Below are 16,885 nucleotides of genomic sequence, written 5' to 3'. Positions count from 1 at the left end.
CTCACCTCCTCCATTTGCTGGAAGTTTGGGAAGCAATGTGGCAGGATCTAAATGGGTCGGCCAGGAGGTACATGAGTCCAAAGCAAATGACCCAGTGATCCTAGAAAGCCTCTAATCCTCCCGTATCTACACTTGGTGGCAAATGTGCTCAAGGCATTTTCCCCAGGTGCCACATCAGGGGCACCCAGGACACATGGGAAGAGGGTGCCCAGGCATTGCCTGGCCCGGTACTTCACCCAAAGTGCAGCACTGGGAAATGGACCATGGGGTGTGCCATGAAGTGCAGGTGCCACCTTTGAAAATGCATCCAGCCCTGGAGGACAGGGAGTACGCCTGCTGCGTTATTTTGGTCTCACTCTGCTCTGTGCTGGATAAGGTGGAGAAGCCAAAGGTGCTGTGGAAATACCGTCTTTGGCCTTACAGGGAAAGCAGCACCGAACACGTATGGTGACAGCCTTCTCCGTGAAGGTAGGGAGAAAATGGACATGTTCTGCAAACGAGTCTCCTTCTGCAAGGAAAATGGATGTCTTTCTCTTTTTCCAGCTTTTGAAGAAGTGCAAATTTCTTTTAAAGAAAAGTGTTGGTGGATTTTTTTTTTTTTCTCTTTTTACAACTTTTTTTTCCTGTATGTGGAAAGGCCAGGTGATTTCTGTCTTTTTCAGTACTCAAGTACTTCCAGGTGTGCTGGCTTTGCAAAGGGACAGGACAGGGCTGGTGTTCACTGCTGCTGGTCCCACACCCTGCGGGTGACAGGCTTCCAGAGATGGCAGGGGACGTGGTCTCCCTGTGTGTGGGGCATGGCTTAGATAACTCCTTTCTACAAACCAGAGCAGCTACAACCCCATGGGTTCGCGGTTGTGTGCTGAGGCACGATACTTTCCCGAGGGATGTGGAGGCACTCACGAGCAGGGTTAGGTGCTTGGCTGCTGGAGCAGGATGGGCCTGGAGACCTCACTGAGCATCACTCTCCTGCAGGATGTGCTGCTGGGGAGGCTCCCTGCTCCCTCCTTCCTCCCAAGAGGATGTAGAGGCAACGACCGAAACAAGTCTACCCTGGGGGGCCTATATGCCCATCTTTACTGCAAGGTCTGTTAAAGGTTAGTAGCACAAATAATACAGAGAAGGAGATCTACACTGGAGAAACTACTTAAATACCTAAAATAACTTACAGAATCCCAAACCTGAGACAAACAGAAGGAATTTAATTTTCTTGAGAAGAACAGCAGATATAGTCTGCTATTGGTATACCTGCAGGGTATATCAGGACCTGTCTTCTCTCTGTCTCCTGCTGAACCACATTTAGGGAGGTCTTGTGCTGCAATGCTGTGGAAAGGAACGGCCCTTGCTTTCCATCCAGTGTAACTGCTTTTGTTTGAAAGGCTAATTATGGACGTAAATTCCTCCCTCCCCAAAAGGCCAGAAGAGCCTGTTCCAGATGACCGGGATATAAACCGAAAGGACTTCCATTGATTTAATGGAAAAGGCATATTGTAACAGAGCTCTTTTTGTTTCAGAAGACTGACTCGGTCTAGAAGGAAATGGATGGGAAGTGGTACAGGCGAACAGCGTGGAGGAGCTGCATAGTATCTCTCAATTCCTGGGCTGGCAGCCTAGCCACAGGGACCATTTTCTGGCTAACAGCTTTACGTCGGATTACCTTGGTGGCAAAAGGTGCTTAATTTCTTCTGTGCTTTCAGGTTTCTCTGCCTTTTGGAATAGCATCTGCTGATGCTGGAGACCAAGTGTCGGCTGTGCTTGGGAGGAGCTGGGGATACACAGCGTATTGCAGAGCTGTGTGGGAAGGAGAAGCTGTTTGGATAAGAAGCAGTTGCTCCGAGCAGGAGGTTCCAAGCTCGTCTGGCTTTAGCCTTGCGAGAGAGAAAGGAAGTCTTTCTGTCCAATTCAAATACTCTCAGCCGTACTTCCAGTGCACGTTACAAAGCTGGAAAGTGGATTCAACCTGAGGTAGGTCCTGGGTCAGCATCAGTGCATGGAGTGTAGGAAAGGATATGTAAGAACCAGAAGTGACACTGATGGATTATGAATGAGCAGTCAGAACAGAGAGATGCTGGGTTTTGTCTCATCACATCCTCCTAAAGGCAGACAAGCAGCCTTTAACCATTTGCACAATGCTTTTTTTTTTTTTTTTTTTTTTTTTTTTTTTTTATTTATTGGAGAGATGGCAGTGGGAAGAGAAAGAGCTCAAGATGCTCCTCTCACAATACCCAAGTTACTCTGTTGACCGTCACAGATGTCTGTGCTGCAGTTCTCATTGTAAAGATAGACGGGAAAGAAATGAGAGTCCTGTTTTCATAGTTCTCAGCTACTATAATGTCTGAGGATGCAGAGAACAAAGAATGGCTCCTCCAACATCTTGAAGTGTCTTGTGAATCTGATGACCAGACATCAGAAAAATGGCATTAGAGTCAAGTATGTTTGAAACAGATAGTGTCAACAAAGCACTCGTGGTTAAATGTGCGTATAAAAGCGTACATAAATTGTGTCATGGGGAGAAAGGTGAAAGTAAACAGCCTGACAACAAATAGTGAATATAAAAAAGCTACAATGAGCTCCTTTCTCCTGGCCTTCATTTGCACAGGTATTAAAGTCTGTAAATTTGGGCAACTGGAACAAAATGCTTGTAAAAGTAAGTGTTTCAACATATATGTTAACCTGAGAATAATCACTGTAATGGAGTGTTTTTACTTTGCATCAGCACAGACAGAAATAGCTAAAGATGTCCTTGCCCCACTGGTGGTTGATGTCCTTGCCCCACTGGTGCTTGTATCTGGAAGGTCCCAGGAGGTACTGGGAAGTGGTGGCTCTGACTTTCTAAAGACGTAAAGCTAGGCAAGAGTGAGCTTGGTGAGCTCTCACCTGGTATATCTCACTCCAGCCTCTACTGGAGCAAGCTGAGACCTCTTTTCTTTTCGCACTGGTTTTATAGCCATGCTAGTTCACAGTCAACCATGACCCCATTATCACCGAGTCACTGTCTAGTGCGATACATACACCTGCACTGCCAAATCTCTTTGGGTTTGTTGCAACTGCAGACTCGCACCTGGCTCTTCATGCGTTGTCTCTGCAGAGATTTGGGAGGAGAGATAGGACAAGAGAGGGAAAAAATGGCTCCCTTTTACATATCAGTTAAGATTTGGAGTTCCTTTGCAGCTGATGTGGAGCTCGTCTGTCTGTCAGGATGACTCTTGCTGTGTTATATTTAGCTGTAACAGCCAACTGTGCTTGGATTTTGCTCTGCAGTTCTTGCAGGAGGGATTTTCTTCCTGTCTTCTGTTTAGCATCCTTTCCAGATCTCAATCCATTGTGCTCACCTCTTGCAGGCCAGTCTCTTCACAGAGAGTTACACTTGGAGGGAGGAAGAAGGGGACTGCAAGGAGAGACAGTGTTATTTAGGTTGGACAAAGAGGCATAGCCCTTCCTGGGACGTGCAGCTTGGTGTAGCAGGAAGGTTTATTTGTTCTAGTCACACCAAGAGTTTTATTCATGCTTCTTGTTGCTCCTGGCAGGGTGGGAGCTGAATAAAAGCACCTCTCTATCCCAACAGTTTGGGTCTTCAGCAAACAGCCATGGGTACAAACAAAAATGTCCTGACAGAAGAGCTGGTTTGGAGGATGCACCAAGAGAACTTGATTTAAAGTGATCCTGAGCAGCCTGGATACAGGGAAGCCGCTGAGTGGAGAAGAGCCAGAGGAGATTTTCCAATAGTGACAGGTTTTCAGTGTGATGAAGCTGTGGCTGTCACCGTGCATGGGTGGAGTGGGACAAGGCAGAGGAGAGCAAGAAAAGCCCCCTCAATGGCCTCAGCATCCCTGATGGGATCCCGATGGCTGCAGGGGCAGCTCAGCTGAGGAGCACCTTGTGCTGGAGACTAGCCCTGGAGCCAGGAGGAATTCATAGGCCACCCAACGTCCGCTGTTCTTAGGTAGCCCTGTGCCTATCGGGTAGCCTGGGAGGAAGAAAAGGTGTTTTCCTCCAGTTTTAGTGCTCCTTGGCTCTCAGCTTTTCATTCCTGTCCACAGAAGTGTCAAGAAAGGGCTGGTTTTATGTTTAACTCCGTTAGACAGAGGGCTGTAAACTCAGAGCCCCCATTAATAGGATACTTGTCTTTTGGAGCCAAAATGGAGGGTGAGAGACCAGGGTCTCTCGCAGCTAAATACTATTCTATTGTGCTGTGTTTTATATCTGCTGGTAGGAGCGACCAGAAGCTGTGTGGGAATGCGCATTAAATGTGTTATTTTGTTAAAATGTCACTTTCTCAAGTATCATGTGCTGTATTTGCACGGGGCTTGTGGGCTCTCAGTATGCGACTGCGGAGAGCAACCGGAGCACAGGACCACCCGAAGGCATCCAGCTGCTTCCAATGCAGCACCGTGGAGGGGGGACAGCCCGTGGTGGAAGGCGCATGTGAACTTCCACGGTTGGTCTCAGCATCTGCATCTGCTGCTGCCCAGGCTGGCTCTGCTGGTGGCTGGGCTTTGTGTGTAAGCCACCGTGTGATGCAGGCAAGAGGATGTCTCCTCGGTGGGAGAAAAGTGTGCTTGGAGAGGGAAGTAACCCCTCCAGAAGGAGTAAAGTCCTTCCCAGGTTCATGTAGATGGGAAGGCTTGATGGCCATGCAGGGCTGAGTCCCAGTCACCTGCTGGTGCTTCTGCAGAAAAGGAGTTGGGGGAGTGGGAGCTTTCATTGCACTGTTAAAGGCAACTATATTTTTTGAAAGTGTTGGGTTATTAAGTGTAGATCTCGGTGCCAAATTAAGGCTGAAATTTGCTAAGAAAGGAGGGGGTTTTATGTGAACTAACTGGAGTTCACTTCCAGCTCTCGCCCAGAGCCTGACCAGAAAATTTGTCCTTGATTATTTTGTGCAAGTGCAAAGTGCCCTTTCTCATGTCAAATATTTAATTTGTGGTCCTGCCACACCTTTACCTCTTCTACTGTGGACCCCCATATCTTCATATACTCTTAATACTTGCTCTGTCTGTCTCCTGGAGCTTGGCTCTCTTTTTACACCCTTGCACTCATTGTCAAGGCTGTAGCCACACTTGATTGGGAAAGCTACAAGATCAAGCAGGTCAACCACTGATGCATCTGCTTGGTGACAGTCCTGTTGCTTGCTCTGAAGTCCCTGTGTAGTAAAGACCACTAGAGCACTGTGATACTGCTGAAATTGTTTAAGAAATTGTCCTCTCTTCAGCTGTGTCTTCTCCAAAGTTTTGGGAGATGGAAATGGAGCATCCCAAGAGTGTTCCCAGCAGGGATTAATCCACGTAGATATGTATATTTATATGTGATCGGCTCTGACTCCTCTGGCTGGAAGTAGTTGCTTTAGAGGTCTTGAGGCTTTTTTTTTGTTGGGTATGGACTCACAAGGAGAGAATCTTGGAGTGGGCCTAAGCCATCCTTAGAAAAGTGCAGAAGAGGCCGTTCAATGGACGCTGCCTTGCTTGGCAGAAAAGACACCCAAGACAGCTGGGTTGCTTGAAAGGGGAATGGTGATACAGCTGCTGTTGAGTCAAAGGACTGTGTCAACGCATCTTCTAGGAGAGTGACTAAGCTGCCTCCTGATTGCTGAGAGCAGCTTTCGCGGAGGGGCAGGGACCTTGTGCATCTTGTGAGCACTTTGGAGGAAGGCTTGCTGCCCCAGTGAGCCTTAGGTTTAGAGGAAGGATGGTCTGACAGGTTGACCTGGGACACAGGAGCTTTGCAGGTAGCTCTTCACTGTGCCCCAGCCTTAGTTCATGATCCAGGAATGTTCCTGCCTCACAGTTCTTCTGATTCAATGGTGGTACCAGGGATCTCTGTCTCCCATGTCCTTTTCTCCTGTCTTCTGGCAGCTGAAAGCTGGATGTCTGGGTTTCCATGCCAGAGCTCTGAGTGTAAGAAAGACTTGCGCCACCAGAAATTAATCTGGGGGGGATGTTGAGTGGGACAACACTCCAGGGCAGCCTTTACAGGCCAGGAGGAGCAAAATGTTGTTGGAGGCAGATAGACCCTTACTTTGGGGTCGGGACATGCCTGGGGCCCTGGAGGTGGCTTGGGACCAGTGTGCTGCAGTAACAGGAATGAGGACAGATTCAAATAAGACAAGTGATACATTACCTTTAACACCGGGGAAAAGAGAAGTGGCTCAGGGAAGCTGAGACAACACTTCTGGAGAAATGTAAGGTTTTTTTAAACAATTTCCTGATTACATTGACTGCTTGATCTTACAGCCTGAGTATTGGCCTGGTGTTATTTCTTTGCATTTCATTTCCTAAGACGTCCTGAAGAGCAGGGAGTGAAAAATAAAAGAAAAACCTGGCATGTATTTTACAAGCTGTGCTGGCTTCTCCCACAGACCCCGTCAAGCCTTTGAACCACAGCTGCTCTGATAGCTGAGGTCACTGGAAAGGCTCCTACTGACTTCAGGGGGCTTTGAACCCACCCATAATTAGTGATGCACTTGCAAGTGTGACCAAAAGTCCATTTTGGTGGAAGAGCTCCCGCTGGCTCCAGGAGAGGCTGGGTCACAGCCTGGCCATGGGCTCTCATGACAGAGAAGCCACCTTCATAACACCATTGCTGCTGGAGGCACTGCAAGCTAACGAAGCTGCATGAGCTATGTACTCCACACTGCCTGACAGCAAGGGAAGGAGAGGCACTTTGTTTTCAAGTCTTTGGGGTGGATCAGGGTTTTCAGCCCATGGCTGGGCTCCAGTCCTGGACTCCACTTCCTAGAGTGTTTGTGGCAGCTCCTGAGCACCAGTTTTTTTCCTTTGACCTTCACAACAAGAAGTGTGGTTAGAAATTTTTTTGAATGGGGAAAGTTTCTTGCCTCAAGCCAAGTACAGAAATGTGGAATGGATTTGGATTAAACTTTTTTTTTTCCTTTTGGAATTTTATTTAAAGAAAAAAAAATAGTGCCTTGGGCAAGAGCTGAAGCATGGAAAATTTTATCCCAAAAGGTGGATGCTTTGTGAAATTATGAGCGTGTGAAAACAGGTGCTTAAACTGAAATGGTTTTACAGATTTAAGTATAGAGGGTGCTACCAAAAACCTGTTATAAATCCTGGAGTGAACTCTTCTTGAAAGGCAGAGGTAGAAGAACAGGCCATCAGCAAGTAACCTGAACCACTACCAAACCCACAGGCGGCTGCAGAACTGGTAAAGAAGCCAACGAAAATGAGAAGAGGCTTTCTGAAAGGTCAGCAAGGGAGCCAAGTCCAGGCTTGGGCTTCGGTATTTAAACTCAGTCTCAGAACTACACCCTAGTGACTGGTATCTGGCTAGGACAAATTTTACTTGCAGCACCTGATCCAAAACCTGCTCGGGTCAATGGCAAGTGCTCTGCGAACTTCTCTAAGTGTTGGATCAGGGCCTTAAACGTGCAGCCAGGAGGAAAAACATATAAGAACTGTGCTGCAGCACATTGCACGGTGGAGGAAGGGCCAGAACTGCACTGCCCTTTGCCGTGAAAACCAGTGGACGTACTGCTGAAGGTGGAAATAGGGTCCCGGGGAGAAGAAAGTCACGGTGAGTTGGAGGTCTGCAGCTGTGAGAGATCAGGAGGGAAGGCTTTACAGCCGTTATTGGTGTCATTACAGCTAAAGGGGCTAATTACATCAAGGCTTTGCTGCACAAGGTGCTGTATAAACACATGACAGGAGAGGGACCCCGTCCCGTGTTGATCTTGGTCGGCACAGAAAAGGGGTAGCAGTGCTTTTCAGCTATCTGGATGGTTTCCAATGAGCACAATGTGTGGCTGTCATTGTTCTCTTTGTGATGGACTGTGCTCCTGCTGGAGCCCGGGGCCTCAGAAACACATCTTCTGGGTGGATTAAGTTAGAATAAGTAAGAAAATATATTTGTTGGTTCAGTTAGCAGAATGATCTCTAAGTGAAAGTCCATTTTTGGTGGATGAATGTGCCTACACGTGTGTATATGCTCTAAAGGATGCTTGACTCAATTTTATATACTGGTAGGCTGTCTATTGTCTTCACATATCCAGATTGTTTTCCTATGCACTTATGAGATAAAAAGAATCTGGTTTTGCCCTTTTGTCTTATCCCTTCTTCACAGAAATGCAGGACCCCCCATAACATGCCTTGGGGAGCCCAGCTCATCCCAATGGTTAGCCACAGGGCCCTACCAAAAAAACCACGCACCAGGAAGTGTCCACCTTCGTGCAGACCTGGTGTAGCTCAGCAAGGACCTGCCAGGGAATGAGATGTTGCTCCCAGTCCCCCGACTACCTTGGGTTCAGCCTCGTCCCACCAAGGTCCTCCCAGAGGACCACTGAGGACAGCGGCGGGGGGCAGAGGTGCTCCAGCTCGACGCCTCGCTCCCAGCTTCATTATTAACGTGTGCTGGCGTAGTGCTTTGAGGCTCTCTGGGTCACTAGGAATGAGCTGATTTCTGTCATGTTGCTAAAATGTAAGTGTGATTATGAAGTGTTACGATATACAGTCTGCAGAGTTTTACAGCTGTGTCTTAAAGGGCTCATAACAAGAAAAAAAAAAAAAGGAGGCTTAAACTGGAAGCCAGGAGTATAGTCAAATTAAGGAGTACAATGGCAATGCTAATTAAAACCCCTCGAGGAGAAGTGGGGAAGGAAATGACCTAAATCCCAGCGCTGTCACAGGATGGTTATTGCCCAGGAACAAAACAAGGGAGAGGCAAGCCAGAGGCTGGAGAGACTAGCTTGGGCGATGGGAGATAAAGCCTTAACATCTCCTCTCCCTTGCCGCAGAGCAGGTGGTTATCCTTGCCTTGTCAGGAGAGCCAGGAGGGGCATACCAGCCATGGAGAATTTGCCTGTTGCCTGAACACTTCGGTGCATGGAAGCCATTAAAGAAGACCTCAACCAAGGCAAAGAGCTGCAGCCTGCAGCACTTTGTCCTAAGCATTTCCACTATTTCTTTTCACGTTAGACAATAAATCTTTTAACCATCTACAGAGGAAGTTGGTTAAAAGTGTTTCTCTGTAATTCTTTTCTCATTAGAGCATGGGTGCAGGCTCTGTGCTCTCTGCCTTGGTAAAGAAGTGTGTGCTGGCATCTTCCTGGGAAGTCCAGTGGCCAAGAGATGGTGGGCTCCATGAGAGCCTGCAAGGGCTTCTTCCAGGTCCTGGGTGTAGGTAGGGTAACCAAGTGTCGGGGCTGTGAAGTTCAGTTTGCATGGTTGAGTAGCAGTGAAAAGAGGGTTTGAGATTTAGGGGTTCTTTTGGACCTCTCACTGTCAAACCATGAAAAAATTCATAAATGAGCATGGCACTCATCAGAGCAAAAGCTGGAACCTTGTCTTTACCAGCAGGAAAGAAGTGTAAGGTTGCCTTTTTCCTTCAGAAGCAGATTGTTTTCCTGTGCACTCAGGAGACAAAAATAATCTATTTTTGCCCTATTGTCTTATCCTTTCTTCACATGTCCTTGACAATAATGCAGGACCCCACCACTGTGATTTGACCCCTCACAGCTTTGTCTTCAGTCCCTGCAAAGCAGGATGGGTCTTGAGGTTTCTCCACTAGCCTCTCCAAGAAGAGCCTTGTTCTGCCACCTAGTTTTGACTTAGAGTAGCATCTCTTGTTCCAAGCCCAGACAGACATGGCACAGCATCTGTTGGGCGAGTAACTGTCCAACCGCTTGGGCTTTCTCTTTGTGTGTCCAAGCCTGGCAAAAAAAAAATTCCGAGAAAGCGTGAGCCTGAAGTATCCCTCTGAGGTCAGTGTGAAACCTGCTGCAGGGAGATGGGATGTTCCATTTCAGCCTTGGACCTCACATTCCTCTGGAGAGCTCCAGGCCTTTTATTCATGCCTTGGCTCCAACCTTGGGTTTTTCCTTCAAACCAATCCAACTGGAAAGTGTTTAGGAACTGCTAGCCTTGCTGTTCCCCATTTCATCTGTCCAACACAGTATCTTCCATTCTCTCTGAGTTTTAGGAGTTAATGAGGTGAGTCAACACTTTCTGATCATAGCCATAAATTCAGCACCTGCTGTGGTTAAGGTGCAGCCTTTCGAGATTACTTCAAGTCCACCACCCAGGTTTTCTTAGAGGTAAGTAGGAGTGGGTGAGACTTTTTTACATGATGCCACTCAGCTACGCTGCTGGATTACACAGCTCAATCCAGGTCAGTCCAAAATCCAGATAAATTTAGATCAGACATCAAGTCCCGCCAAAGACTTGCAGATCAGAGCAATAAGAGTACTGGCACGGGAACAAAGCAACATTCCCTGCCTTGGCTTCCTCTCCAGTTCTGCAACAGATCTCTGTCAGTCTGGGGCAGGTCATCTCCCTTCCATTGCTTTGATTTAAATAGCTAGCAACTCACAGCACCATCTTTGTGCATTGCTTACAACAGCAGAGCTAGGGTTTGCAATAGTGCCAATAGAGATCAATAGTAAGGATAGAGAAGAATTAGTAGGGACTAATAATGACTATTTCTCCATCTGTTGGAGACTAGCTTTCTTATATGATCAGGTACAATTGTCTTTCTCCTCCTGTGTTATTGGCCTACAGCACTTTCTGTGTATATCATAAGTGTATTTGGCAGTGTGAAATGCCACACCGCATTTTGTGGCATTGAAAGACTTGCTTTCCCGGAGTTAAAGAATGGTCCTTACAGACTAATTTGTGGTACCGCTAATGCACTATCTCAAGCGAACAGTGAAAATATCCTGTCACCAGGATGAGTAAGTAACCAGGATAGGTTTTTATAGCTGGCAAAGCTGATCCACCATACTCTTCATATGGGAAAGCTACTTTCTCTGTGTTTTATTTTTTTTTCCTATGTCTAAAATGACTCAAACCCTTTCCTCTGTGTTCTGGAAGCGTGTAATTTTCAAGGTGGTGAAACCTCACAGCAGCAAGAGCTGAATCACACAGAGCTGATCACACCTACTTGCAAGAACCCATGCTACATTTAATCTCCTGGTTTAATGGTAGAGAGGAAAAGGAAGGAAGAGGACATTTCTGACAAAGGATCTGGCAGCGCAGCACGTAAGGCAGGGCTGATTTGAAGGCAGTGCCCAATCAGCCCAAGGCAATTAGGACCAAAGATGCAGAATAATGTAACTAATCCTGAAGACACTGTCTTCTCTTAAGCTGAAGGACTATCTTTTATTAGGACAACTGTTACCATCAGAAACTTCCAGCCACAGGTGCTTTTCTTCAAGGACCATGCACAAACCCAGACTATGTTTCCAGCCATACAGCTGGCCACTCTTCTGGAGCCCAGAGTCTGGAAAGGACAATTGACTCTCCCCTTGTTTAACCCGAGCCTATTTGTGCACCACCTGTCACTGTCCCATGTCTGAAGGCATCTCCTTTGCTGCAGCACTGGGATCTGGGTGCCCAGCAGCAGCTCTTGCTTCAAGCCTCCTAGAAGAAAACCAAGTGCAAAACTGCACTTGAAGGTCGGAGAGGGTCACACTTCTGTGCTAGAAATCCCTCGCTGGCAAGGGGCCACTCTGGAGTGTCCAATTCCTTGTCATTACCTAGAGGAAGAGCTGCTTTTGCCTGCCTTTGGCTTTCTTAGAAGCTGGGCCCTTTTCCTTAGGTGAGAAAAGGTGCTCTCCTCTCCAAGGTGACCTGGTGCAATTCCTCACACCAGTGCCCAGCGGATGTAGGGCAGAGAAAGGCTTTCCAAGCGGGACATCACAGTGCTGGTACATCACAGAGTCTTTTCACTGGGGTGCTGGGGTGTATCTGCTCTTCCACAATGATGAGGCATAGGGCAAAATCAGAGCAGGAAGAGCTAAGGGCTATACGGTCAGTTATCAGGAAAGAAAAAGCTGATTTGCAGCCCCCAGCAGTAGGAAGCTAACAGCTTTTCCATCACCTTGTGTTAGAAGCCAAAGCTGCTGAAGATCTGGCTATGATCAGAACCACGAGCAGAACCCAAGCAAATTCTCCAGAGACAGACTTGTGCCAAATGGGGAGCAGCCTGTGGTCTGCAGAGAAGAGACAGGCAGGACCAAGGACCCAAAGCATGCCTGTCCTCGTAGTCTGTGTTCAGTCACCCAGAGGAACATGGACTCTTTCTTGGCAGAGGAGGGAAACATTGCTAATTGCTAACCCCCTGAGGTCGGGATGAAGTTAGAAGGTGAAACGATAGGTGCAAGCCCCAGAAATGAGGAGTTTAAGGGGGTGACAAAGTGGCTGTGGGCTGGAGTTTCCAGCTGTCTTTGTTGCTTCCTAGGGGAAAGAAATAAATGCTTGAGTCTGACCAAAGCCCCTCCTGGAGGATACATTTCCTGGGAACTCTCATTTTGATGGCTGTGAAATCCATAAAGTTTTTCTTCTTATATCTGGGAAACTACAGTCAAGATCCTGTGGGGCTGTCCTTGGTTAAATAAATGACGGTAAAAATAACTCACAAATGCAACACCAACATGGGCACGTAAATCAACGCCTGGAGTGCCCGTTAAGGTAAGGTGCCTCCTTTTGGGGGGGTGTCTGTGAAGGAGTCATCCTGCAAGCGAAATCCAGTTGAGAGGGAGGAGGCAAGGTCCCATCAAGATATGACTCACAAATCCATCAGCAATTTCATTTCAGAAGAGATACAAGGATTTAACGCAGCTGTCAGCAGCATTCTTCAGGTCGCACTGCTGCATAAAAGAGAGTGTTAGAACCTGGGACTTAAACTAAACAGATTTCCTATAGGAAACACACACAAAATTACATTGCTTCTAAAGTTACTTTTATAGACATTCTCCCGGAGAAATATTTCTCTCTGGAAAAATAAATTCACAGGATGTAATTAAAACAGTTATATGTGTACACTGGAATGGCCCCCTTTAAGTGCTTCACCAAATGCACCACAAAATAAAGGAATGAAAGCCAGCTTTGTTTAAATCTATTAATAACAATATGTATTAATTATAAAATGAGACATTGTTCTGTTAGTTTATGGTTATGGAAATAGCCTTTAATAAGGCGGAGACCGGAGTACCCAGCTTTTCAGTTGTCTGCGCTGTTAAAAGGGCTTTGAAAATCTACCATAATCTACTTCTTTTACTTGTCAAACCCTGACCCGATAAAGGCAATGGGTATCAGATTCCATACCCCATGGATTCTGGTAATAACCAGGTGCTGATGACTGTATTTTTTTCTGCTTTTCTTGCCATTTTCTTTGTTTTTAGCTTTTGTTTAAACAAAAAAAGAAAGAGGCAACTGCATTGTATTAGAGTTTAACTTTCACGCTTTGGGGAACAAAGCCTTAAGAGGTTTGTATTGATCCATCCCTGCATTGAGCGGGGTGCATTGGTACTCCCAAATCTGCTCACATAATTAGGGATAATAATTATCTCCGGCCCCCTGCCCGCACACCCCAGGCCCTGCTACCCCAGTCCAGCAATGTGTGGCAAATCTACTCACCCAGCTTTGCAAAGTGCCTAGGCTACAACACCCCTTTTCCGCCTGGGAAAGGATCCTCAAGGGTGCAGATATGTCGCAGCCTGATGCCAAGCGGGAGTGGGGGGTAGCTTTTTCCTCAAGTTGTTTCCTGCTTGTGGAGAAGCTTTGTGAAGCATCAGGAAAGGAAGGCAGCCTGCTTCATCAGTATTTATAGCCCAGCTAAAATATTCTTGAGAGGCTATTCTGTCTTTCCTTCCCACTTCTCACACCAGAAGGATTGTGTAATGTGATACTCCTGACCTGAGGAAGGGATGCTGGTGTTATTAAAAGCGGGCTGAGATAGCCTGACGCGCTAGAGATGCTTTGCCTGTTGTGGCATCTTGCGATGTTGCCCGTCAGCTCCTGCAGCCCTTGCAGGTTCAGTGCAGCCGGGCAGAGGGTCATCTCTCTGTCATTTCAGGGAGCGATTTGGAGAGCTCAGGGGAAGTGTTTTCTGGGCTCTTGCAGGAGGGAATCAGTGCAGCGGCAAAGAAAGATCCCTGCCTGCCCTTCTTTGCGTGCTCCTTATGCAGGCCACCTCTCACGTTAGAGTTTATTATACCTGATCGGGTACCTTTTGTTTTTTCTTTGATTAGGTCATTTCACCTTTTATGCTTTTTCAGTAGGGATACAAGCTGAAAGCAAAAAGCCAAAATTACACCTTTATACCAGTATTAACAATAGCTTTATAATGTTTTTTATTGCTATTACTGCTATATCGCTGCTCTGATCACAAATAATACATTTCCATGTCCTTCAGGCAGGAGTGGCCATATTTTCTGTATCTCTCTCAAGCAGAGCAAGGTGACATTTCTAATGCATCTCCAGTCCAGGACCTCTTTTTGAGAGAAGAGGTGATAACTCGGGGTCATTTGTTAAAAGAAATGTTGCATCACTGGTAGGAGAGAGATGCTGTAAGACAGATTATCAGAACAGTCAATGTTATTGCTTTACTGGAAGCTGATTTTTGGTAACTGAAATGTTTTAAAGAGCCTCTCTGGAGCCACTTCCAATAAGAAAAAAAAAAAAGAGAGACAAAAGAAGCAGAGAAAAATGAACAGGGGTTGATCTGAAATACCCTGAAACAGAAACCCCTTCCCTGGGAGCAAGGGGAGGTGGTTAAATGTGTGGAGTCGAGAGTCAATTTTTATTTCTTAATTAGCTCTAAACCCCTGCGCCCTGCCACTGAGACTGAAAGCCAGGCTGGGGAACACTGCCCGTGCGTCGCTTCGCAGCTGTTCAGCATCGCTGCATCTGAGCAGGGAAAACAATTGGGGAAATGTTTTATGTTCACACTCCACCTCGGAGGTAGGCCGGCGTCCAGAGCATGCTGTAAAACAGGCAGGAATGCCGCTGGTTGGAAACACGCTCGTAATTCTTGTGCCCCTCTTTCCAAAAGACACCTTTCTTCATGTAATTGTTTTAAAACCGCAGCATGTTCACATTACCCTCCGCAGAAATCACATCTGAAAATGACTTTGTAGTTTCTTTTTTTAGCATTGGGATTTGAGCAGGGGGGTAGTTCTTGCTTTGTTTAGTTTCCTTAAATCCCCCCTCACCATAACAGCCAGGGGCTTCTTTTCCCTTTTTATTCTCCTAGGGCTCAATTCAATAAATATACATCCGGCTTCTTCGCAGTCATACTCTGGTTTAATGAAATTGTGCTAGACACTTCCAAGAGAAGGATGTTTATTTTTCTCTGCTGATTCGGTTAGGCTGGTCCAGGTCTTGTGTGCCCGGAGAGCCGCTCTATAAAGAGACCCTTGTGATTGCAGCAGGGACGCTGTGTCAGCCGGTAAGTGCCTGCACTCACTCAACACTGGGATTCTCTTACTGCAGAGCCGGGGTGCGGGCGGGTGGCTGTATTTTCTATATGCAATGCACGGGGAAAAAAAAGCATGCTAAGAGCAGTGTTAAGGTGGGAAAGTCAAGCACTTGCAAGGCAGATATAGCTAGAGCTGTCTGGAGAGCCAGCTTAATTCATCTGTTTATGTGAGCACATTATGAAACGGTCTCCTATTTTTGCATAGTTCCATGCTTGTTTTTTAGTTAATGGCATTTTCTAGTTTTGCCAGAACTTGCCACCTTCACAGTGTGCTTTTTCCATAGATGTTCAACACCATGGAGATCCTGATGCCTGTTCCCAGCTGGATGCAGTGGTGAAGTCAAGCATCTCCAAAAGCACAGCCTCTGAAGGAAGGTGGAGGTGTAGACGCTGCCATGGGGGACTCAGTGAGGCTTTTAACACTAATGCAGGTTTATGAGTTTGTTGCTCGAGGCTGGTGAGACCAAATTTCACGTCAGACCTCATTTGAGCCAGGAGTCGTATTCCAAGTCACTGGCAGCTGCACCCTAGGGCCTGGATATGGACTGCCTGAAATGTCTTGATGGGTTGGACTACATGATCTTTAAAGGTCCCTTCCAACCCAAACCATTCTACGATTTCTAGGAAATATTCACTGTTTGATTTCTCTGTGCATCAGGAGACAAAGGCTGGTTTGGGACATTTTGCGTCTTTGCAGTGAAGTATGAAAGCCTGGCAATGTGCAGTGTGGATGGACTGATGCAGAAAAGCCAGATGCATTCAAATGCTAGTAGTTCAGGGTGATTCCTGTTCCCCTTGGGCCTGGCACTGAACATTCACAGAATAAACCATGTTCTTTGCCTGAGAGACCTTCAGCCAAAGCACAAGGCAGAGGAAATGTCATGCCAGCAATAAGCATTGGGAAATCAGGAGTCAGGTCTCTCCTGACCCTTAGGTCCTGAGCTGAAATTGATTTTGCAAAGCATCAGATTAAAAACAACCCATGTATTTAGCTCGTTTCGTTTTGCCTTCCCATTCACAATTTCAGAGTTTTCTTCCTAGTGATGAAGCCCACAATATAGTTTTTAATTAAATCTGAGTGCCTTTTACAGCATCTCTGGCTCTGCTTTCCATGACATGGGGGTTAGGAAATCTCCATCTTCCCATTGAGGGGGACAGAATGGGACGGTGGCTCAGGGAGCATCAGAGACCTGCCAAAGGTCATGCAAGGAGAGGCAGGGGTGGGAACCCAGGTCCTATGAGTGGTAGTCTGCTTTCTTCCTACTTCCGTTGCCCTCAGCTTCTTAAACCACAGCCTTGCTTTGAGACAAGCTGGTCTCGCTGCTTTGAGTTAGATTTGCTTCCCACTTTGCTCCTGATGGAAAAGTTTGATGGTTACAAAAAAATGGAAGTGATTCCTTTCAGATCAGCTTCTCCTCCTTTTTGATCTGCAAAACCCAACCAAGTGTTTCCATTATGGCAGCTGCTTCTCCCTTCAGCCGAGGATGGAGATAATATGCTGCAGGCTGGAATGGGTGTCCATCCATCGACAGATTGCTATCAGCTCTTGGGTAAGCTGGTGTTAGCTCTCTGGTGGGTACACTTCAGTGTACAGGACATTCTCGTCCAGAAAAAGAGAGGATGAAGCCAACTGACTAACTATAACTTTGAACAAAGGTTCTGATCCTGTCTGTTG

General features: G+C 46.7%; 1 long non-coding RNA gene across 1 annotated transcript; it reads left to right on the top strand.

Annotated features, from left to right (window-relative positions):
• The first annotated feature begins 6,995 nt into the window (after positions 1-6,995).
• Positions 6,996-16,623, top strand: LOC115343391. The gene is made up of 3 exons (XR_003924105.1): positions 6,996-7,530; positions 15,101-15,180; positions 15,495-16,623. It is a non-coding gene; the product is annotated as an uncharacterized LOC115343391 (long non-coding RNA).
• The last annotated feature ends 262 nt before the right edge of the window (positions 16,624-16,885 follow it).

This window comes from Aquila chrysaetos, chromosome 6 (assembly GCF_900496995.4).
Source record: "Aquila chrysaetos chrysaetos chromosome 6, bAquChr1.4, whole genome shotgun sequence".
In the NCBI taxonomy this organism is placed as follows: domain Eukaryota; kingdom Metazoa; phylum Chordata; class Aves; order Accipitriformes; family Accipitridae; genus Aquila; species Aquila chrysaetos.
The sequence above is the reverse complement of the archived record's forward strand: the minus strand, read 5'-3'. Positions and strand labels throughout refer to the sequence as shown.